This window comes from Dioscorea cayenensis, chromosome 19 (genome assembly GCF_009730915.1).
Source record: "Dioscorea cayenensis subsp. rotundata cultivar TDr96_F1 chromosome 19, TDr96_F1_v2_PseudoChromosome.rev07_lg8_w22 25.fasta, whole genome shotgun sequence".
Taxonomy (NCBI): domain Eukaryota; kingdom Viridiplantae; phylum Streptophyta; class Magnoliopsida; order Dioscoreales; family Dioscoreaceae; genus Dioscorea; species Dioscorea cayenensis.
In genome coordinates, this window is record NC_052489.1 from 14,672,702 (window position 1) to 14,696,973 (window position 24,272).

At 42.3% G+C, this 24,272-nt stretch overlaps 2 non-coding genes across 2 annotated transcripts; one reads left to right on the top strand and one right to left on the bottom strand.

Moving 5' to 3' along the window:
• Positions 1 to 5,729: 5,729 nt before the first annotated feature.
• LOC120250867 lies at positions 5,730 to 5,836 on the top strand. Its single transcript, XR_005533199.1, has one exon. It is a non-coding gene; the product is annotated as a small nucleolar RNA R71 (small nucleolar RNA).
• A 5,164-nt stretch (positions 5,837 to 11,000) lies between these two features.
• On the bottom strand, positions 11,001 to 11,107 carry LOC120250998. The gene has a single exon (XR_005533323.1). It is a non-coding gene; the product is annotated as a small nucleolar RNA R71 (small nucleolar RNA).
• Positions 11,108 to 24,272: the final 13,165 nt, after the last annotated feature.

Consider the following 24,272-nt stretch of genomic DNA (forward strand, 5'->3'; position numbering starts at 1 on the left):
TCAAATGTAAAAGAGAATAATCAATAGTCGTGGTGATGTTCTTGTGGAGAGTCCTCTACTCATCGCATGATCCCCTTGTCCGGTATAAGATACGCCTCGCCGAATCAATCCAGCGGAGGCGCCCTTACCAACCTTCTACCAAAGACATGATGATGTTAGAGCCGTAGAACCTCTCCATATCCCTAGCCAATACCTTTCAAAATCCTAGCCGCAGCCCTCTCTCAAGTTAGAGAAAAGATGGAGAAAAGAATGTTGAAATCGGGGGCGAAATCGGCTTTAAATAGGGCTGGAATCGGGATTCCACATGCCCCTGTAGATGTTCCAAACGGGCCTGTGGAATTAACGCACGGGCGTGTGGAATTTCCACACGCCTGTGTGGCTCCTCTGTTTTGCTCTTTCTTCGACCAGCTGCGAACAGTACCTGCTACAATGATTCGCTATAGTGATTCCTACTGTAGCCTGCTACAGTAACGGCCCAAAATACTCCTGAATCCATGCTTTCATTGAGGTAACGTAAACGGGCACAGGTTCACGTCGTAGATCATCTTGGTTCTTCAATAAACGGTCACGTTGGTGGAGATCTTGCTGAATATGCACAAGCCGGAATACTAGGATGTAACTGCCTTCGTGCCCCTCCGAATCATTGCCTTAGCTCGAATACAAGGAGGTTGGCATACATTATAGCATTCTAAACCTGTCTCATGTCTCCGCGTTTGAGCCTTCTTAAGATCTCCTTCAAATAATGCGTAAAATGATCTACAATGGCTTCTTTCACAAATAATCAGCCTCACAACCCAACCTGCATAAAAGTACATAAATACACAAGTATTAGCGCTAAAACCTGACAAAAGTAATGCTCATCATAAGGAAAGAACGCTTCGCATTCTTATCGCACAAGTACTTATCATCCCCCACATCATGAATTCGAAGAAATTTTACATAAATTCGGGATTTTTCAAAAACATGATGATCACACCACAAGATACAAGCAAAAATCTTGAAGGAATCCACACAAAAACTCAAGAAAGCAAGAAGAAAAGAAAAGAAAACTTTTCATTCACAACAAGCATCATACCAACAAAAATGGATAGCACTTGAGTGGAGCTTGAAGATAAACACTAGATCAACTTTCTGAGGAGATGTGGAGATGATTTAGAGTAGTATTGAGTGAGATCCAGCCATCGAGGGATAGATCATGGAAGCTAGGTCTTGGTTGGAGAAGAAAGGGAAAGAAGAGAGAGACAAGTTAGCAACGTTCACAAGACAAATAAGAGTCCATATGGCCTCAATGAGCAGCTCATTTAGGCCGTATAGAGCAAGCAAAAGTTGCTGAATTTCCTTGATGGCCTCAATGAGCAGCTCATTAAGGCCGTGAGGCTTAGTGTAATCTCTCGGGATAGGCTTGACGGCCTCAATGAGTAGCTCATTGAGGCCATGAGACTTAGTTAAAAGTTTCGGGAATTTTCTCATGGCCTTAATGAGCAGCTCATTGAGGCTGTGAGACTCTAAAAACATGTTATAAAGACTTCTTTGCTTCTCAAAATATATGGGCATGGTTACAAATTGGTCTAAGATCATCTCCACCATGAAATAATGGTTCAAAGTCTCGACCTAACACATAAAATGATAGCCCAAACAAGTGCAACTCAACAATAAAGTCAAGTGGATAACCACATAGATAATGATCATGATAAACAAAATAATGAGAACATGGACTTATTCAAATTAACAACTCTAAGAAAATACAAAAAGTGGCAAGAACATGAACGCAAATAACACACAAACATGAAAATAAACCCCCGAATGCTTGGGTTGCCTCCCAAGAAGCGCTTGTTTAACGTCACGAGTTTGACGTACCTTTTCACTTACCTTACGGGGGTTCGAATAATTTGAAATTTCCCACGGTCATCTTCAAATTGTTGGTGTTTCTTCCCGGTAAATTCAAGGACATCAATGAATAAACTTCACATTTTGCATGAGTGAGAAGAGGTGGAGATTGTACCTTCTTTTCTTGAGGTGTTGGATAGGACTGAGTGATACCTTTCTTCTTCTTTCCCCGAACCTCCCTCCAAATTTTTTTCAACATTGAATCTTTCTTTTCTTTCTCTTTTGCATTGGTACACATAACTTTCTCCTTTGGCTTCTTCAAATTGAAACTTGGAAGAGGAGAGTAGGGTTCTTCTTCTTCTTCATTTCCTAGCTCTTCCAAGTATTCATCCAATGGGTTTAATGATAGCACCTCCTGCACACAATCAGAAATTAAAAGATCAGTTTCATCAACAAAGTAAAGCATGTTATCATGGTCTAAAGAGTGCTTCATGGCCATAGGTAGAGTGTACACTGCTTCTTCCTCACCAACTCTTAATGTTAATTTTCCTCCTTTAAGGTCGATTAGGGTACCGGTGGTAGTAAGGATTGGCCGACTAAAGATTAACGGTGTTTCAAAGTCTTCATCAATATCAATGATGACAAAATCCACAGGAAATACAAATTTGTCCACCCGGACAATCACATCTTCTACAATCCCACGAGGCTTCCTTGTTGAATGATCCACCAATTGTAAAATCATTCTCGTGGGTCTAAGTTCATGAAGACCAAGCTTCACGTACATGGTGTAGGGCATAACATTAATGCTTACCCCCAAGTCCGCTAGGGCATTTTCTTGAACCCCACCCTCAAGTACACATGGGATTATGAAGCTTCCCGGAATTTTCAATTTTTGTGGGAGCTTCTCCTCCAAAATGGCTGAGCAATTTCCTGTGAGTGCAACTGTGCCCTCTTGTTCCAATTTTCTCTTGTTTGTTAGCAATTCCTTCAAAAACTTCGCATACTTGGGCATTTAAGTTAAAGCTTCTACAATTGGGATGTTTATGTGGAGTTGCTTGAAGATGTTGACAAATTTTCTGAATTGAGCATCCTCCTTATCTTGCTTCAATCTGGCCGCATAGGGAATTGGAGGTTTGTATTTAGACGGCTTTGATGAACCCTTTTGTGGACTTTCCTTATCTTCACTCTGCTTGTTTTTCTCGATAACTTTCTCCACTATGTTAGGGTCTTCCACTTCAGCTACCCAAGTCTCCTTGACACTTAGGTCAACTCCGACCCTTGTCTCAACCTGTTTCCCGCTTCTAAGGATAATGGCCTTCAAGTGCTCTCTTGGGTTCTACTCAGTGTTGCTAGCTAAGATTGCCTGATGGTCGCTCAGAATTTGCTTTAGCAAGCTGCCCCACTTGGTGTTCAAGTGATTGTACAGAAGTGACACGTCCGAATATGCGTGTAAACCGCAAGTGCATGGGTGTCGAAGTAATAATTACCCCTGTGAGTGGGTAGTCGAATCCACAGGGAACAGGGTGACTAGTACGAACTTCTTCTCTGCTTTCTAACCTAATGATAAATGGAAAGGTGTGGTGATCTAATGTGCGAAGAAGTGAATACCGGAGATGAATATGCAAGGGTTAAATGGATGGAGATCTCAATTAGTAAAAGTGGGGTATTCGGGCAATGCTCCCCCTAGGATTCAGGTATTAGGTACCGAATAAGCAAAGTGTTTCTATGATGAGTAAGTTAAGTCGTGGAAATCTAAATATAATTGGATCCGGCCTCCCGATCACCGATATTAGTCCCCTACGAGGTCCCGGTGGAGAAAAAGCTCAATCTCAACACCTCACACCACATATGACTGCAAAGCACTCTAGGGATTCCAAGAGGTGTATCCGATTCCTAAATATTGATCCAACCCTAATTCCCGGCAAAGGATCCTAACCCCCTACAAGGTCCCGGTGGAGAAATCTCTCAATCTCATGCCTCACACCAAATATGGTTGCATAGAGCTTAGGGAACGGAGATAGAATACACTCAATCGGAAGGTAGAGGGGACACTCCACTATCTCATGACTCACCCTCTCAACCATCTTTAACCTTGAAGTTCTAACTCTAATGGAGACCTCTCTCACATCAAAGTAACAAATCATGCAAATCCAATCAACCACAAGGATTAATTAAACAAGCAAGCAATGAGAATAAAAGATTAAAACTTAATCAAACTCGGATTAAATAGAAACACTAAGCAAATCCACAAAAGATGAGAATCCTAGGGTTCACAAGCCCAAATAAACTCTAGGGTTTTAGCTCTCCATGGAGAAACATACAAAACACACCATCAATGAATGAAAGTACATTAAAACCATAGAAATAAACCCCCTTATATATGAACTGATGGCCTTGACGGAGAGCTTCGACGTCTTGAAGGACCCAGTCCGAAGCTAGGTTCACCGGTGGCTTCCTTGATGCTATGACGGAGGAGGAATCGATCAAAGTTGGTGACGAAGCGCCTCCAAAGCCGCAAAGACCTCCTCTCCAAACCCTAGCCGTCTCACCCCTCAAGAGCCGCACAAAAGATGAGAAAGAATAGGGCAAAACGGCTATTTATAGGCCTTAGATCGCGTCTGTCACGTGCCCTCACGCGCCCGTGTGGATTTTCCATGCGCCCGCGTGGGCTGCAAGAATTTCCACGCGGGCGTGCGGAATTTCCAGGCACCGCGTGAACAGTAAATTTGTGACAGTACTGCTACAGCGAAATTGCTACAGTACTTTTTACAAAACGCGATCCGAATACTCTTCTCTTAAGGCCACATGTCCGGGCACACGTCCATGTGGTAGGCTATAAAACTTTTCTTCATCGACGTATCTTTGAGAGGTTTTGCAATCTTCACAAAAGAGAAGGAATATGAAGATGTGGCTGCCTTTGTGCCCTTCCAAATAGTGAATTGACTTGAATCTTCTTGGAAGTTGGCACACATCTCCATGTTTATGAACTGCTCTCGTGTCTTGGTCCTTGAATTGAACAAGAACTCCCAACATTGTGTCTTTATAGCCTATCTTTGCTTTCTTTTTACTCTTCAAGGCATTCACAACCTATATGCATAAAAGAACACCAAATACACAATATGAGACATAAACCACAGTAAAAATGATGCTCAATGCATGTAAAACATATATAAAAATATGTCTACTCAAGCACTTATAAAGAAGCTTGAAGATTTCTCAAAATGGAGCCTATCTCATTAAACTGTCCGGCATGTTGAGCAAGTTGAGCATTCACCTTACTAAACTGAGAATCCATACTGCTGGTTATGCTATTAAACCTTGATTCAATGTTGATCATGAACTTGGCAAGCACATCTTCAGTAGTGAACCTCTTCTCTAGCACTGGTTGTTGCATTTGGGGACCTTGTGGAGGTGGTGCAGCTTTTTGTTGTTGCCCCTAATTCCATGAAAAGTTCGGGTGATATTTCCACCTCGGATTATAAGTCGAGCTATAAGGATTTCCTTGTGGCCTTTGTCCCCCAATATAATCAACATTCTCAATTGGGGCGACGGAGGAACTAGCAATAGGACATTGGGTGACTCCATGTCCTCCACCGCAGGTGCTACAGCTCATCACCGACTCTGACTTCAAGCTACGACCCATGAGCATATCTAGCTTCCGAGACAATACATCCATCTTCACGGCAAGAGCATCATTAGCACTGACTTCATAAATTCTGACCCCTTTTTGTGGTGCACCTCTTGATGCCCAATGAGACTCATTGCTTGCCATTGATTCAAGGAGTTGCTCGGCCTCAGCAGGGTACTTGTTACTAAGAGATCCACCCGTTGCGGCATCAATTAATTGAAGAGTTGCATAATTCAACCCGTTGTAGATGATTTGAACCCGCATCCAAGAAGCAAAGCCGTGATGGGGGCATCTTCGAAGGAGATCCTTAAATCTTTCATAAGCTTCAAATAGAGTCTCTGATTCTCCTTGTTTGAAGGCTAAAATTTCTTGCCTTAGCTTCGCCGCTTTGCTTGGAGGAAAATACCTTCCCAAAGATTTTTCAACCATATCTTTCCATGTTTTCATCAATCCGGTGATAAGAATGTGAGCCACCGATATGCCCCATCTCTCAAACTAAATGGGAAAAGTCGAAGCCGGATCGCATCATCTGTCACTCCATTTATCTTGAAAGTGGAACAAGTTTGGAGAAAACGGGCAAGATGATCACGAGCATCCTCATTCGCAAGACCATTAAATTGGATTGAATTCTGGATCATGCCGATGGTGCTTGCCTTGATTTCAAAATTGTTTGTGGCAATGGATGGTGCTTGAACACTGAATTCTTCACCCGTGTACTACGGCCTTTCATATTCGGATAAGGTACATCTTTCTTTGGCCATGATTACAGATTCTCTATCCTCAATCTCAATGTTTCTTTCACTAGTGCTTTCACCCACTTCTCTAAGTCTTCGATGCAAAGTTCTCTCAATTTCACTATCTTGTGCAACTAAATTTGATGGATTTGAACATGTCATGCACAGTACCTTGCAAAGTCCATAAAGATAAAGAAAGTTAAGCTCAAAAAGAAACAAGACAAAATAAAAAAAGAAATAGAAGAAAAGACAAATGGTTAGAGCAATAAGCTAGAAGTTTCCTAGAATTCCTTAATATCCCTGGCAACGGCGCCAAAAACTTGGTTGATCTCCCGTAAGTGTACGGGGTCACCAAGTAATACCTTGTGCAAAAGCCCAAGGATCGTATTCCACGGGGCTAAGGAGCTCCTATTACTCCTCCATCACTCACTTTCTAATCTTACAACTTAAGCATGGTCTACTAATCTAATACATGCAAGAATGTAAATAAAACACAAGTATAACAATTCCAAGGCGAGCCAGAAAATCACAAGAGCAATGATGATAAGAACAGGCCTAGGGATGAGGATTCCCAAGAGGGGTCATCATGATGTATGGATGCATAAGAATAAAATAGCAAGGGTGATGTAGACCGACGGATCTCAACAATAGTTCAACCCCAATTTCTCGGTGGTTAAACCCTAATCCCGTACAAATAATGACAAGGATCTCTCCTTAATCATATTCCTACGATTGCATTAAGTGAATGGACATCGCGCAACAAGGATACACTTAACCTAAGTTCATCCTCATGGTTCGGAGGGGCAACCTACATCCAATTTCTACGCATGTTGGTCAAAGATCTCCTATTCTAGCTCAATAATGATCTAGTACACGCGAGTAGGTCACATCTACGTGTACAACTCAGACAAGAACAAAGGATTTCTCCAAATAATAGTTCTAGGCATAAAACACAATGAGCTAAACCATAAATCACACCAATGCATTCCAAATAAAAGTAAAGTATCCAAAATACATGATGAACCCCCCAAGGTTCACCTACATCCGGTGGCCTTGGGGGTCTAGTGTGCCATCACACAAACAAGTATCTCAAACACAACAAAAAAAAGAAGTAAATGCATAAATGGCACTCCCTAGTCCGAATGATGATGGGGATGGAGAATGCCGGCCGAATGACAATTCCTCTAATTCAAGGAAGGCCGAATGCTCCTCCTCCTTTAATGATGAAGCTCTCCCTTTGAAGTTCAAGCCCTAGATCTCTAAAAGCCTCACACCAAAAACACTCTCCAAAATGATGTCTTCCTTTCTCCTCTTCTCCCCAAGTGTTGGCTGCCAAGAAGTCCCCCAAAAGTCCCTCATATACCCCCACAATCACTCTTCAAAATGGGCTCAATGAGGACCTCATTTGGGTGGTATACTGGCTCAATGAGGACCAAATTTAGCCCCTCATTGACACTGTTTGGGGTAGGCAAACTCCATAAATGCTCTCAGAATAGTATCCATACTGGCTCAATGAGCACCTCATTGAGCTAATATGCCTTCAAACAAACATCTTCTTTTAGAGCTACAGTGATCATCCCGGGCTCCATACCGGGCAGCATTGAGTCCGTATGTCATAATTCAATTCCTGACTTGAAAACTCTCAAGGCGCTACAGTGTTAGCTACATTGATCTTACTACAGTGCCACTGCTACAGTACTACAGCTACAATATTTTCTACAGTGTATATGCTACAGTGCCATGACCTGGTTTTCTTCTCTTTTTGGCCCAAATAATATCTTCATGTCCTCCATGGCATTCCCGTGCCCTACAAAGCAAATAACACACAATTAAGCACAAAACGGGCATCAATTCTAATAAAAATACATGCTAGAGGTAAGAAATACATATATTAAAATACATACATTTAGACACTTGTCAATAAGTGCTTGTGTATTAGTAATACAAACTATTCTTTTGTTACATTGAGCATTACTTTTCTCAAATTTCATCACTTATTCTTGTGTATATGTGTTCTTTTGTGCAGATATGGTTGTGGAGTGGCACACCCCTTGCGTATATATACCGCAAGTGCACGGGTTGTTCAAGTAATAAAGTACCCCAGTGAGTGGTTAGTCGTATCCACAGGGAATAGTGATAAAAACACAAGAATTACCATTTAACTATGGTGAAGATGATTCAAAGTGGTGTGAACAATATCGATGCAAATAGAAATAAAATGAACAAGAAGGAGATGCAATAAAGTGATAAGAGAGGTAATCGATAGAAAGTGGGGCACTCGGACATTGCTCACTGATAAGTGCTTGTGTATTAGTAATACAAAGTATTATTTTCTTACGATGAGCATTACTTTTATTAGGTTTTATCGCTTATACATGTGTATTTGTGATACTTTAGTGCATGTAGTTTTGTGAAGCTATGTATTAAGAAAAAAAAGCCCAAGTAGATCATGAATGCACTATTTGGTGGAATCTTGGAAAGAACAAATGCGAAGACACAACTTAAGTTTGAAGATACGTGAATGTGTTCCAACCTCCATGTATTCAAGAAATTACAATGAGTTGGAGCTGCACGAAGGCAGTCGCATTTGCATATCCCGACTTGTGCATTGATAGCAAGATCTTAACCAATGAGGCTTTTTATTGGAGAAGCGTAGTGATCTATGGCATAGACGTGTGGCAGTTTATGTTGCCTCGATGAAAAGTATGGAATCGGGAGTGTTTTGATGGGTTACTATAGCAGGCTACTATAACAAATCATTGTAGCAATACACTGTAGCAATTATTGTTCACAGCCGGTCGAAAATCAGGATTCTAGAGAATCCACACAGGAGCATGAAAATTCCACAGGTCCATATGGACATTCCACAGGGGAGTGCGAGAAATCCATAGGCCCGTGTGGATACCCGATTGCAGCCCTATTTAAGCCGGGATTCAGCCTGATTTTGTGGGCCATCTTTAATCCTTCTCTCCAACTTTTCTCCGTCTTTTGGGAGGTCGTCAGCTACGGTTTAGAGAGGCTTTTGGCAAGTCTTGGGAGTGGTCCTACGGATTTGACACCGCACTTCTCTTGGAAGAAGGTTATTGGGAGGGCTTTCGTCGGCATTGATCCGGTGAGGTGTGCCCTAGGCCAGACAAGGGGACCTTTGGAGAAGAAGAGGCTACTCCACAAGACCATCGACACAAATACTGAGGGAGTTTTCCAATGGATTACTTGTTTTTTACTTCCGATTTCATTATTGATTGTATCTTGCTCTATGGAGAGCTAAACCCCCTAGTGGCTACATGGATTTTGTAAACCCTAGGATGTTTTGTTTCATTGACCATTTATTATGCTTTTTTTAATTAATGTCTCCATTGAGTTCTAATCTTGAATGCTTGTAGAATGATTTTTCCATTAGAGTGACACTAGGGTTGAGAGACCATCTTGGTAACCTTTATGGATGAGTAACACACCATGCTTGTTAGACAAAGCAAGGTTGGAGAGGGTCGAGAGGGTGAGTTGAGAGGTAGCGGAGCATCTCTTTCACTTCCGATGTGATTTATCCTATCTTGACGTTACAAGAGTTATTTGCGGTCATAGTAGAGTGAAGGGCTAAAGAATGAGCTCCGCTGGGGCTTAGTTGGGCGAGCAACAGAGTGAAGCGTTGAAGTGACTTTAGCACTTGGGGCTTAATTGTGACTAGGGATCTTTCGCCTGGACCAAAGGTTCGATCTACACATAGGAATAGAGTTTATCACCTGGAATCCCTAGAGCGTCTTGTAACTTTAAACAGAGTGAGGTGTTGAGACTATTTGATTTCTCCACCGGGGCATAGTATAGAGTTAGTCATGGTTGACCTTATTTTTGTGACGTGTATTCAAGGATGTCAACGACTCATTAAGCATCAATTAGGAGACATAATAGTTGGTCTTGCACTTGAAACATTAGTCCTTGGTGGAGCATTATCCGAGTACCTCACTTCTATCGATTGGCTTTCCTCTCACTTATTTGTGCTTCTCGTTCTTGTTTCTTTTATTTCTGTTTACATTACCTTTCATCAACATAATCATTGTTCATCTTCACCTGGTTAAGTAGCAATGTTAGTATTTTTATTCCCTACTCCCTGTGGATAGGATACTCCACTTACTTGGGATTTATTACTTTGACAAACCGGTGCACTTGTGGGTAACACGCAAGGGGCGTTGTCAAGTTTTTGGTACCATTGCCGGGGAGTAGGTGTTTAGAGATACTTTGCACTTTGTTATCTTAGCTATTCATCATTCTTTCTATTCCATATCTTCTTATTCTATCATCATTCTGATTTTGTTTTCATCTTTTTTGCTGCAGCTCCAGGTTATGACCCGAGGGAACCCCTTGACAATTGTTGAAGGAGATCCTAAACTTGAACGTACACTCAGAAGAAAGGGAAATGAACATGTGCAAGAACCATCAAATCTTGATGAGGTTGAAGGTGAAGGGTCAGAGAACATGACAGAACACAATGAGCAACAGAGAACGCTTTCTGATTATGCTAGACCCTCAACTTTGAGCTAAAGCCAGCATTCATCCAAATGATACAGTAGTCAGCATAGATTAATTGTTTGGCTGATGAGGATCCAAACAACCACGTAGAGAACTTTTTTGAGGTGTGCAACATGCTCATGATCAATGGAGTTATGGATGATGCTATAAGATTGAGGGCCTTCCCATTTTCCTTGAAGGGGAGAGAGAAGCAGTGGCTACACTCATTACTTAGAGCATCAATCACTACATGGGAGGAGATGGTGGAACCTTTTCTTGCCAGATATTTCCTTCTCAGAAAATTTGCAAAGCTTAGGAATGAGATTTCTTCCTTCGTGCAAATGAAATTGGAGTCTCTATTTGAGATATGGGAAAGGTTCAAGGAACTACAGCAAAAATGTCCTCAACATAGGATTCAAGAGTGGATGATCATTCAGACTTTTTATAATGGTTTGAACCCAAGTATAGACAGTTACTTGATGCAGCGGAAGGAGGTACCTTAGGTAGCAAGACCCCCAGAGAAGCCCAGCTGTTAATTGAAGAAATGTGTTTGAATAGCTACCAATGGAATGCTAGGAAGAAGAAGAAAATGGCCGGCATCCATGAGATTGATGCGGTTACAATGTTGGCGGCCCAAGTGGAGGCATTGAGTAAGAAGTTAGACACTCTAACTTCTCCTAGATTGGCGGTCGTAACGAGTTATGATGGATGTGGAAGGGGACATGCCCATCCGATTGCCCGATAGCTGTTGGTGGTACATCCTCTATTTAGCAAGTTGTCTTTGTGGGTAATGCAATGAGAAAACAAGGCAATCCTTATAGCAACACCTACAATCCGGGTTGGACAAACTACACAAATTTTTGTTGGAACAACCAAGGGCAACAAAAGGCCACAGCACCACCGGGTTTCCAACAACAAGCCCCGAACATGGAGACCGAGTATTAGGCTTGGAAACCCGAATGACCAACTTAGAGAATGAATTGACTAGATTTGTGCAATCATCGGATACACAGTTTCAATCGGTCGAGGTTACACTTCGCAACCAAACTGCGTCATTGCACAATTTAGAAAATCAAGTGGGGAAAGTTGATAAGTCTCTATCAGAGAGACCACAAGGAAGCTAGCCGAGTAACACCGAGACTAACCCGAGAGAACATGTGATAGCAATAACTTTGAGAAGTGGTCGTGAGGTCGAGGGTAGGCTTCCAAGTAAGAAAAACAATGTTGAAGCACCCAAGGTCATGAAGGTTGAGGAGAGAGCTGACAAAGCGAAAGAGGTGGCACCCCTACCTTACAAGCCAAGAATCCCTTATACTTCAAGATTGAAGAACGACCAAAATAATTAGCAATATAAGAAGTTCTTGGGTCTATTCAAATAACTGCACATCGACATTCCTTTTGTGGAGGCGTTGTCTCAAATGCCTCGGTACGCAAATTTCTTGAAGAACCTTTTAACCAACAAGTGGAAGTTGGAGGAGAGTGCATCGGTGATCTTAGATGCCTCTTGTTCGGCGATGTTGCAAAAGAATATGCCGAAGAAGAGGAAAGACCACGGAAGCTTTGTGATTCCATGCAACATTGGCAATTTTGGTGAAGAGATGGCATTAGCAAATTCAAGGGCCAGTATTAATGTCATGCCATACTCTTTCTTTTAGAAGCTAGGCTTGGGAGAGCCTAGACCTACTCGGATGACATTGCAATTGCCGGACGAATGGTAAGACATCCAAGGAGCATCATTGAAGATGTGCTTGTCAATGTGGACAAGTACATATTTCTTGTAGACTTCATAGTGTTGGATGTCGATGATGATGTAGATGTTCCATTAATACTTGGAAGGCCATTCTTGCGCACTTCCAAGGCACTTATCGACATGGACGGCGGACAGTTAACACTGAGGATTGGAGATGACAGGCTTACATACCGCCTTGCCAAAGCCATGCGACATTCTCTTGACTTTGATGATACTCTGTATTTTCTTGACACTAACGATGAACTAATCAATGAATATGTGCAGGAAATAATGAATTTAGACCCGTACGAGGGGTTGTTAGACCAAGAAGTGGAAAACGAAGAGGTGATGATGCTTGGTCTAGAAGAGAAGGTGCCATCTACTCCGGGATCATGAAGAAGATGCTCCGGAAGATGAAGCGGGAAAGGAGATGCTACAAGAAATGCCCCAAGGCTGTTGGGGATGCACAACAACGGAATGGGGGTAACGATCCCTCAAGTGGTAACAAGCTTGAAAACTCTCCCTCTACCTTCAAAAGACTATGTTCATCATGCTTCCAAGTCATGGGTAAGAGTGAAACCTTCATCTATGAGCCCTCGTGAGGTAAGACGAGGGACGTCAAGCTAAGTGACATAAAACAAGCACTTCTTCGGAGGTAACCCAAGTCTTTACTGTTTTCTAGTGTTTAGTTTAGTGTTTGCATAAATAAGGCTTTAAGTATTGGTGTCTTGATGTGTAGATGCTATTACTGGAATTTTCTTGTGGTTTATTTGGTGTTGTCATGTAAATAAATGTGTTTGGTGAAGTTTCTGGTCATTTGAGCATGTTGTGCATGTTTCTCTGGTATATTTTGCATCATAGAGGTAGGCTCTCAGTGTATTTACATGTTTAGGAATTTTCTATAAAGCCTACAGATTTTTCTAAGTCATCTAGAGAAAACTCATGGCGTGTGGAATTTCCACACGCCCGTGGATCTTTGCTATGAGCTCATCTCGAGAGGACACAGGGGCGTGGACTCACCCCTCTGAGTGACCTTGTGACGGTCACACGCCCATGGGTAATTTTTGCATGGGTGTGTCACTTCGTATGAAGACTTAGAGATTTTTTCCGAGAAAACACAGGGGTGTGGACTCGCCCCTGTGGATGACACTGTGATAACCACATGGGTGTGGATAATTTCCACACGCCCGTATGGATCTCTGCAGAAGAGTTCTCTTCTATTTCGAGAATACACAAGGGCGTGTGAGTGTCCCTGTGAGTTTGGTCATGTGAATGTCCACCCCTGTGGGGAATTTCCACACGGGCGTGGGAAACACTTAGAGTTTTTCTCGGGTTGTCCCAGAATTGACAGCGCCCCTTGCGTGTGTCCCGCAAGTTCACGGGTTTGTCGAAGTAAAAAAATCCCAGGTGAGTGGGTATCGTATCTAGAGGAAGTAGGAAGTAAAAAAACACTTAAATTGTGTGAAAAGATGTAATGCAAACAAAAGTAAGAGAGACAAGAGAGAGAGAGAGAGAGAGAGAGAGAGAGAGTAAGTAAAGGAGAGATAAGGCAATCGATATAAATGGAGTACTCGGATATTGATCCACCTAGGACAATCGTTTCAAGTGCAAAAGCCCTCTAATATGCTTCCTAAATAATGTATTAATGAGTCGTGGAGATCCTTTAATACATGGTCCCAAATCTAAGGTCAACCATGCCTAACCCTATACATGTCCCGGAGGAGAAATTGAACAATCTCTCAACCTTGCACGTGTATAGAATTGCAATGAGTTCTAGGGATTCCATGTGATAAATCCACTTCCTATATTTAGACTCAACCCTTTGGTCCAGGCGGAAAGTCCCTAGTCACAATTAAGCCCTAGATGCTAAAATCACTTCAACGCTTCACTCCATTGCACTCGCAACTAAACCCCAGCGGAAGGTCATCCCTTAGCCAATTCACTCTACTATGACCACAAAGAACTCGAGGAATTGGAGGTTGAATAAATCACACTAGAGGGGAAAGGGGATGCTCCGCTACCTCTCGACTCACCCTCTCAACCCTCTCCAATCTAGCTTTGTCTAACTCTCATGGTGTGTCACTCACTCACAAGGGTTACCAACAAGAACTCTCAACCCTAGTATCACTCTAAGGGAGTATTCATACAATCAATGCATTCAAGATTGTAACTTAATAAAAACACTAATTAATGGAAGCATAATAAAAAGGTTCAAAGAAATAATTACATCCTAGGATTCACAATCCAAGTACCCACTAGGGGTTTAGCTATCCATGGAGCTAATTACAATCAATGAAATCGAATATAAAAATAAAGAATCCATAGAAAACCCCCTCGATGGTCGTGACGATGGTCTTGTGGAGAGTCCTCTACTCGTCCAAGGGTCCCTTTGTCCGGCCTAGGATACAACTCGCCGGATCGGTGCCAATGAAAGCTCTTGATTGATTGCCGCAAGTGTACGGGATATCACCAAGTAATACCCAATGAGTAACACAGGGGTCGTATTCCACGGGGCCAAGGAAGTATTATAACTCACTCTTCATCTATTATCTAGCCTATGACTCTTAGTAGGAAAAACAAATAAATTAAAATAAACTAAACTAAGCTAATCCAATGCCCATGTAACTAACACACATAAATAAATAAACAAGGGAGTGCGAAGCAAGAGAAGGTGGTGTTTGGACAAAGAATCAACCTAGGATTGTCATTAAGTCCCAAACTTGGATTGTTTAAAGTGTATTGACGGCATTTAAGACCTAGAGATCTCATAAATAGGTTAACCCCAATTTCTCGGTGGTTAACCCCTGATCCCATACGAGTGTTAATCGGAATCTCTTCCGGATTAACCCACCTACGATTGCAATGAGTTCAAGGAAATCTCTAATAGGAGTAAACCCACTATTCATCGGCTTAAACCTAGCATTGGAGGGCTACCAACACCCAATCTCTGCGTGTTGGCATAAGAAATCCCTTTCAACCTTTCCTAGATCTAGTATATGTAAGTAGGTTACATCTACGCATACAACTCATAGTAGAATTACGGATCACTGCATACATGTAATTCTAGATATGAAAACACGAAAGATTGAATCTCAAACAACCATCAAATTAAATGAAGAACAACATCCCATGTTCATACACAAGAATACACCCTAGGGTTAATCCACATCCAAACAACAAAATAAGTTAATCCCTCATGATGGGGGATAATTATACAACATACAAGGAAAAGAAAGACAATAAAGAAGCAAGAAAACTCCCTATACGATCTTGATCTCCTTGAATCGATGAAGCTTCAAATGGTCATGCAATGGTGGTCTAGATCTTCAATCCAACTCCTTCTCCTTTGCTCCTCTCTTTCTTGGTGATGATGTGTGCTCATTTCCCACAAGGCTCGTCGCTGGATTATGGCCGGAAGGCCTCAAGGAGGTATGGTGGCGGGGTCCCAAATGGCCAAGAAGAAGTCCCCCTTATTTGTCCAGCAAATGTTCTTTTATATCCCTCAAATTGGCCTCCATACTGGTGGTATACCAGCTCAATGAGGACCTCATTGAGGCCGTTTAGGGTAGGCAAAAGTGCATAAAAGGTGTCGTAACAGTTTCCATACTGGTTTAATGAGCACCTTATTGAGCTAGTATGCCATCAAGCAAACTGTCCTCTTCTATGGCTAGAGTAATCATCCCGAGCTCAATCCCGGGCAACATTGAGGCTGTATGCCATGATTCAATTCCTGACTTGAAAACTCTCCAGGTGCTACCGTGTCAGCTATAGTGATCTTGCTACAGTACCAATGCTACAGTACTCCTACTACATTATTTTGCTACAGTGAATATGCTTCGGTACCACAGCCTGGTTTTCTTCTCTTTTTCACCCAAATTGTATCTTCGTGTCCTCCATGGCATTTCTGTGCCATGCAAAGCAAATAACACACGATTAAGGACAAAACGGGCATAAATTCTTACAAAATACATGCTAGAAGTATGGAACATGATAAGTGCTTGAGTAGACATATTTTTATATATGTTTTACATGAATTGAGCATCATTTTTACTGTGGTTTATGTCTCATATTGTGTATTTGGTGTTCTTTTATGCATATAGGTTGTGAATGCCTTGAAGAGTAAAAAGGAAGCAAAGATAGGCTATAAAGACACAATGTTGGGAGTTCTTGTTCAATTCAAGGACCAAGACACGAGAGCAGTTCATAAACGTGGTGATGTGTGCCAACTTCCAAGAAGATTCAAGTCAATTCACTATTTGGAAGGGCACAAAGGCAGCCACATCTTCATATTCTTTCTCTTTGTGAAGATTGCAAGACCTCTCAAAGATACGCCGATGAAGAAAAATTTTTATAGCCTACCACATGGACGTGTGCCCGGACATGTGGCCTCAAGAGAAGAGTGTTTGGACCGCGTTTCGTGAAAAGTACTGTAGTAATTTCGCTGTAGCAGTTTCACTGTAGCAAAATTACTGCTCACGCAGCCGCGTGGAAATTCTTGCAGCCCACGCGGGCGCGTGGAAAATCCACACGGGCACGTGACAGACACGATCTAAGGCCTATAAATAGCTGTTTTGCCCTATTCTTTCTCATCTTTTGTGCGGCTCTTGAGGGGTGAGACGGCTAGGGTTTGGAGAGGAGGTCTTTGCGGCTTTGGAGGCGCTTCATCACCAACTTTGATCGATTCCTCCTCCGTCATAGCATCAAGGAATCCACCGGTGAACCTAGCTTCGGAGTGGGTCCTTCAAGACGTTGAAGCTCTCCATCAAGGCCATCAGTTCATATATAAGGGGGTTTATTTCTATGGTTTTAATGTACTTTCATTCATTGATGATGTGTTTTGTATGTTGCTCCATGGAGAGCTAAAACCCTAGAGGGTATTTGGGCTTGTGAACCCTAGGATTCTCATCTTTTGTGGATTTGCTTAGTGTTTCTATTTAATCCGAGTTTGATTAAGTTTTAATCTTGTATTCTCATTGCTTGCTTGTTTAATTAATCCTTGTGGTTGATTGGATTTGCATGATTTGTTACTTTGATGTGAGAGAGGTCTCCATTAGAGTTAGAACTTCAAGGTTAAAGAGGGTTGAGAGGGTGAGTCATGAGATAGTGGAGTGTCCCCTCTCCCTTCCGATTGAGTGTATTCTATCTCCGTTCCCTAAGCTCTATGCAACTATATTTGGTGTGAGGCGTGAGATTGAGAGATTTCTCCGCCAGGACCTTGTAGGGGGTTAGGATCCTTCACCGGGAATTAGGGTTGGATCAATGTTTAGGAATCGGATACACCTCTTGGAATCCCTAGAGTGCTTTGCAGTCATATGTGGTGTGAGGTGTTGAGATTGAGCGATTTCTCCACCGGGACCTCGTAGGGGACTAGTATCGGTGATCTAGAGATAGACCCGATTATGCTTGGATTTCCATGACTTAACTTACTCATCATAGAAACACTTTGCTTATCCGGTACCTAATACCTGAATCCTAGGGGGAGCATTGCCCGAATACCCCACTTTTACTAATTGAGATTCTCCTTCCATTTTACCCTTGCATATTCTTCTCCGGTGTTCATCTCTTCGCACATTAGATCACCACACTATCCCATTATCATTAGGCTAGATAGCAGAGAAGAAGTTAGTACTAGTAGCCCTGTTCCCTGTGGATTCGACTACCCGACTCACCGGGTATTTATTACTTCGACACCCGTGCACTTGCGGTTTACACACGCATATTCGGATGTGTCAGAACACATATACTAAAATGCGTATATTTAGACACTTATCAAATATCCCCACACCTAAGCATTTGCTTGTCCCCAAGCAAACACATCATGAAAAACAATGATAATGATAAGTGGCTAAATGTATTACCTCCGGCTCAATAAATACAAGACTCTACAGGCATTGGAAAATGATAAAGAGATAATGAGTTACAACCATTAAGCACATAGAATATATGGTGAAATAGCTAAGAAAACAAAGTGCAAAGTATCTCTAAACGCCTACTCCCCGGCAACAGCGCCAAAAACTTGGCAATGTCCCCTTGTGTATATCCCGTAAGTGCACGGGTTTGTCGAAGTAATAATCCCGGATGAGCGGGTATCGAATCCACAGGGAGTAGTGAATAAAAACACTTAATCTGCTTCTTAGCTATGTGAAAGATCAATAGTGATAAGTGTGACAATGATTCAATTCTCAAAAGTAAAAACAACGAGTAACAAAGCACGAGTAAAGGAGGAGGTAAGGCAATCGATAAAGATGGGGTACTCGGATAATGCTCCGCCTAGGATAATTTTTTCAAGTGCAAGAACCCTCTACTATGCTTCCTAATCAATGCAATGGTGAGTCGTGAAAATCCTTAATTACATAGTCCCAAATCTAAGGTCAACTATGCCTAACTCTATACATGTCCCGGAGGAGAGATTAGATAACCTCTCAACCTCGCACTCGAATAGAAGTGCAATGAGCTCTAGGGATTCCGAGTGATAAATCTCTTCCTAATTATAGACCTAACCCATTGGTCCAGGTGGAAGGTCCCTAACCACAATTAAGCCCTAGATACGAAGATCAACTCAACGCTTCACTCCGTTGTACGCGCAACTAAGCCCCAGCGGAGGGTCATCCCTTAGACCATTCACTCTATTATGGCCGCAAAGAACTCGAGGAATGGTGGTAGAATCTATCACGTTGGAGGGGAAAGGGGACGCTCCTGTACCTCTCGACTCACCCTCTCAACCCACTCCAACCTAGCTTTGTCTAACACTCGTGGTGTGTCACTCACTCACAAGGTTACCAACAAGAACTCTCAACCCTAGTGTCAGTCTAGGGGAAATGTTCATACAATCAAGCATTCAAGGTTGGAACTCACAACAAAAATCAATTAATTGAAAGAATAATAAAGAGATTCAATGAAACAAATACATCATAGGGTTCACAAATACCCAAGTACCCACTAGGGGTATAGCTCTCCATGCAGCTAAGTACAATCAAAGATATAGAATGTAAAAACAATGAATCCATAGAGAAACCCCCTCGATAGTCGTATCAATGGTCATGTGGAAAGTCCTCTACTCGTCATCCAAGGATTCCCTTGTCCGGTATAGGATACGCCTCGACGGAAGCTCCCCTACCAATCTTCTTCCTCAGGAATGACGATGTCGGAGCCAAAGAACCTCTCTAAAACCCTACCCAATACCCATCAAAACCCTAGCCGAAGCCCTCTCTCAAGTTGGGGAAAAGATGGAGAAAAGAATCCTGAAATCGGGTTGTATCGGCTTTAAATAGGGCTGGAATCCGGCGACCACACGGGCATGTAGAACTTTCACACGCCCTTGTGGAATTTCCACACGGGCATGGATCATTTCCACACGCCCGTGTGGGTTCTCTGAATTCATGTTTTCTCGGCCGGCTATGAACAATGCTGCTACAGTACCCGGCCTGAATAGCTTCCCGAATCCATGCTTTCATCGGGGTAACGCAAACGGGCACATGTTCACGTCGTGGATCACTTGCTTCTTCAATGATAGACAAGTTGGTGGAGCTCTTGTTCTATGTGCATAAGTCGGAATGCTCGAGTGTGACTGCCCCTATGCCCCTCCAAATGGATGTGCCAACTCGAATACGAGGAGGTTGGCACACACTCTAGCATCTCACACCCGACCTATGTCTTCGCGTTTGAACTTTAGCAAGATTTCCCCCAAAATCGGTGCATTATGATCCACATTGGCTTCTTTCCTTCATAATCGGCCTAACAACCCTACTTGCACGAAAGTAACATAAAAACACACATATTAGTGTAAAAACCCGAGAAGAGTAATGCTCAACATATGGAAAGAATGCTTCGCATTAATATCACACAAGCACTTATCAAACTCCCCCACACTTATGCTTTTGCTTGTCCTCAAGCAAAAATTAAACATTCGGTGCATAGATGAAGGAAATTTTGGAAGTGCTTGGCCTTAGATTTACCAAAGTGTACAGAGAGAGCATTCTAAAAGTAAGGGAAATTTCAACAATAAATACAAAAAAAAAAATCAAAGCTCTAGCTAAAAACTTGAATCAAAAAGGACAATAAACCTGAAATCGTTTACGTGTGTGAACTCACTCAAAATAACCCAATGTATACTCCTCAAAGTTCTAAGTACAAGGGACTTATTTATCTACAAAAGTGACAACAATTTCAACGATGGTAGTAGCTTCACACATCCTCTAAGGTAGTCGTTTCCAAAGCGGCCGCTAAGGTGGCTTTCACACTTTCGAGGTGGTAGCTCTTTCTACCGGAGTGGTAGCTTTCACTCATCCTATGAGATAGCTCTTTTTCTCATTAGGGCATAGCTACTATCCGACTTATGAGAGTAGCTTCATACTTCATAGGTGGTAGCTCTTTCCACCCAATAAGCACAAATAAACAATAAAGCTATTTTGGTCCTTCTTTTCATTTTCCATTTTTTCTAGATGCTAATCACTCCACTTACAATGAATACCAAGTCTTAAACTACTAAGTGCTACTTCAATGGCCAAGTAAGATTCTTCTAAATCTATAGCTTGAAACTAAATCCACTTTCATTTGAAAACCTTTGGTAGGTACTCAAAAAGATCACTAGGTTTTATTTTCATTTCATCATTTTTTTTTCGAGTCCGACTAACGTAGACTGCATCAACATCATTTTGAAATCTTTCTGGAGGATGCACATGCTGGTTAGGCACAAGAGCCACCCAACTACTCGATTACAGGTCTACATAGACGCATTCATGCTTCGATGAGTAGAGGAATACTCGACATAGACTCATTTTACATTCACCCTAGATCACATCTTTAGAGTACACTACATGCCATAAAACTAGGATTAGCTTAACAAGACTTAAAAAGTTCTTAAGAGTCCATCGAAGGATAGAACTTAGTTTTCTAAGACTAAGTACTCAAAGTAGTGTGTTACGCATACAAGAGAGTTAGAGTAGTCACATTGGCTATTCCCAGGGCATCGACAAAATATTCAGTGCACATGACAATACTAGGGGTAAAACACGATTCAATAAAGCAAAGAAACAAATAACTCACATCAATCATTAGTCCAAGCTAAAATAATCTTACAAGAATGAACAAAGCCATCATAGGTAACACTAGCATGTAACAATGGTCCTAATACATGAAATGCACCCATCCCCACACTTAGTGTTGTACATTGCCCTCAATGTACAATAATCATGAAAAACATGCAAGATGGAGCAATGAAAATAATTGAGGAGGGTGAAAAACAAAACTTCCCCGGTTTATCTTGTGTTCGTCGTGAGGTATGACTCGACAAAAGGTGTGGTGAGCAACACATGTCTCGTCCGACCTCCATTAAAAACTAGGAAAGCTCACAAAATTCCCTCAATGCCCTGCAAGGCAAAAAGGGGGCATCATCATTCAATAAAGATTTTAAAAATACAAGCACAAGGGAAAAACTAGGGAGTAGTCAACAAAAACACAAAGATGAACATAAACTAAAGTTCAACAACACAAGTCGGTAGGGTAGAACCATGCCAACTTAACAAAACACAAAACAAAGCAAGCAAAAGTAAACAATATTTGTTCAGGCTCCAACAAGCTGCTACTCATCACAATCAGGTGCTGGTGGTGGTGGCATGGTGGCAGAAGGAGTGGCAACAGTGTGCGAGGATGAACCACAATAGGAAGTGATAAAACGGTGAAGATCTGCCTCGAGCCGGCGCTACCCCTCAATGATCTGGTAAAGCTGGCCACGAATCTCACTCTGCTCTTGACGCACAGCCCGAACCTCGCCCTCAAGTCCCCTCAGTCTCATGTCAAAGTCAAGTAAAGATGTAGCGCCGGGGGTCGGAGCAGGCGCGCCCTCAGGGTCTAACTCTGTGTGCTCAGTCTGCTGCTGACTAGACTCACCAGTGGCCCGGGGGCGTGTGAGTCTACCACGTGCGACCATCAAGCCTATCGCCCGTATGTGGGTTGGTCCAAGAGGTACCGTACCTCCTACAACGGTCATGCCTTGCGTCTGCTCGAAGATGCCATAAATCGTATAAAGATCAGATTGAGTTACAACCCCCTTGCTATCGGTCCGGCCCCAAATGGATCGAGCAACAAAGCATGAATGAATCTGTGGGCCGGGTCAATCATGCCCGAGGCCTTTCGTGTTTGATCATCACCCGCCAAGGTCGCCCAATAGTTGCTTCATCCCACTCCACTTGGGAAATCAAGCTTAAGACGCTTACCGGGCATGGAGTTGATAAACTCATCATCATAAATCCCCAAGTACTTGGCAAAATCCAAGTGGTGCATAGTACGCTTCCGTCCAAAAGCTTGAAAACTGATGGTGAGAATTTTCCTATTCCGCACGGAATCTCCATCTTGTTGTGCCTCAAATGTACTTAAAACCTCCAAGGTTAATTGACGAAAGGTTCGCTTGTTTATGGCGAAAAGTTTATCCCAACAATTTTTTGATAGCCACTCCCTTACTTGACTTGCAATCCCATGGTTCTCCACAAGTCTCCAATCAAGGTAGCACAATGTTCCAAATGGTTTTGTTTACAGTCGATCATATCTCTCTCGATGATGGGATAACTTGAAGACGGGCTCATCGGGTGTAGAGGAGGGTCCGGAGGTCCTTGGGCGCTTGGAGGCGAGCCGTTTTGTGTTAGGCATCCCTACAATGATGATCAACTTTGTTCAAGCTCATAGGGATACAAGATAAAGCAAAGGAAAATGCTAGAGATAGAGGAAACTCAAGAAAAATCCAAGTTTGAAGGTCATACGGGCGTATAGGGGCCGTATGGTCACTATTCATACGGCAAGAGTTTCCCCTATATTCAAAGCATCAAAAATTTTTTTACATAAATTTGAAAGAAAATTCATCCATGACATTCACATCATTCAAACCAAGCAAAATGCTAAAGAAATCCCACACAAAATCTCCAAGAATGCCCAAGAAATGAGAAAAATAAAACTAGGGCATAGAAAAGGCATACCGATGAAATCTTGAGAAAACAAGCTTTAAACTCGGGGAAACCCACTAGATCAACGTCTCAAATGGATGAGGAGAAGATCTAGGAGGAAAAATGAAGAGATTTGGCCAAGAATTGAGTGAGAAAGAAGAGAGAAAACCGGTGGAAAAAGAGAGAAAAGAGAAGAATGGAAGAAAGAGAGAGAGAGGGTTTATAAAAGGAGGGAACCCGACCCCATACGGCCCCGTATGGGGGCCGTATGGGCCAAATGGCCCTCTCGGCCGAGAGGATCTGCCCGTAGCAGACGGCCCCGTATGGGGGCCGTATGGTGGCCGTCTGCTACAGCACAGAGCCTCTGTGCTCGTCTCAGACGGCGACCATACGGCCCAGTTAGGCCGTATACCCATTAGAATCAATTAAAACTTCGAAAATCTGTCCCCAATTGATGAAAAAATGATATAGCAAGCTCAAAGACTCCTCCAAAAATGAGTGAATTGAATAAAACGACGATCTGGTGCATGAATTAACACCTAAACATGAGTTTCTCAAGAAGTTGCACAAACATACCACAATTAAAATGATGAGAGCACTACGCCAAGTGTGTGAGCATGAACTTATTCAAAAGTAAAGCAAAACTAAGAAATACGAAAATTTGAAATGAACTAGGAACTAGAATACGAAAAATGCAAGCAAAGACCACCGAACGCTTGGGTTGCCTCCCAAGAAGCGCTTGTTTAACGTCACGAGCCTGACGTACCTCATTCCTTACCTCATGGGGGCTCAAAGAGTTTGATGCCATCCCCAGTTTCCTTTGTAGCATTGTTATTAATGTAAAATTTTAATCGTTGCCCATTGACCTTAAAAGTGCCATTTTCCGGGTGGGTTACCTTAACCGCTCCATGTGGGAA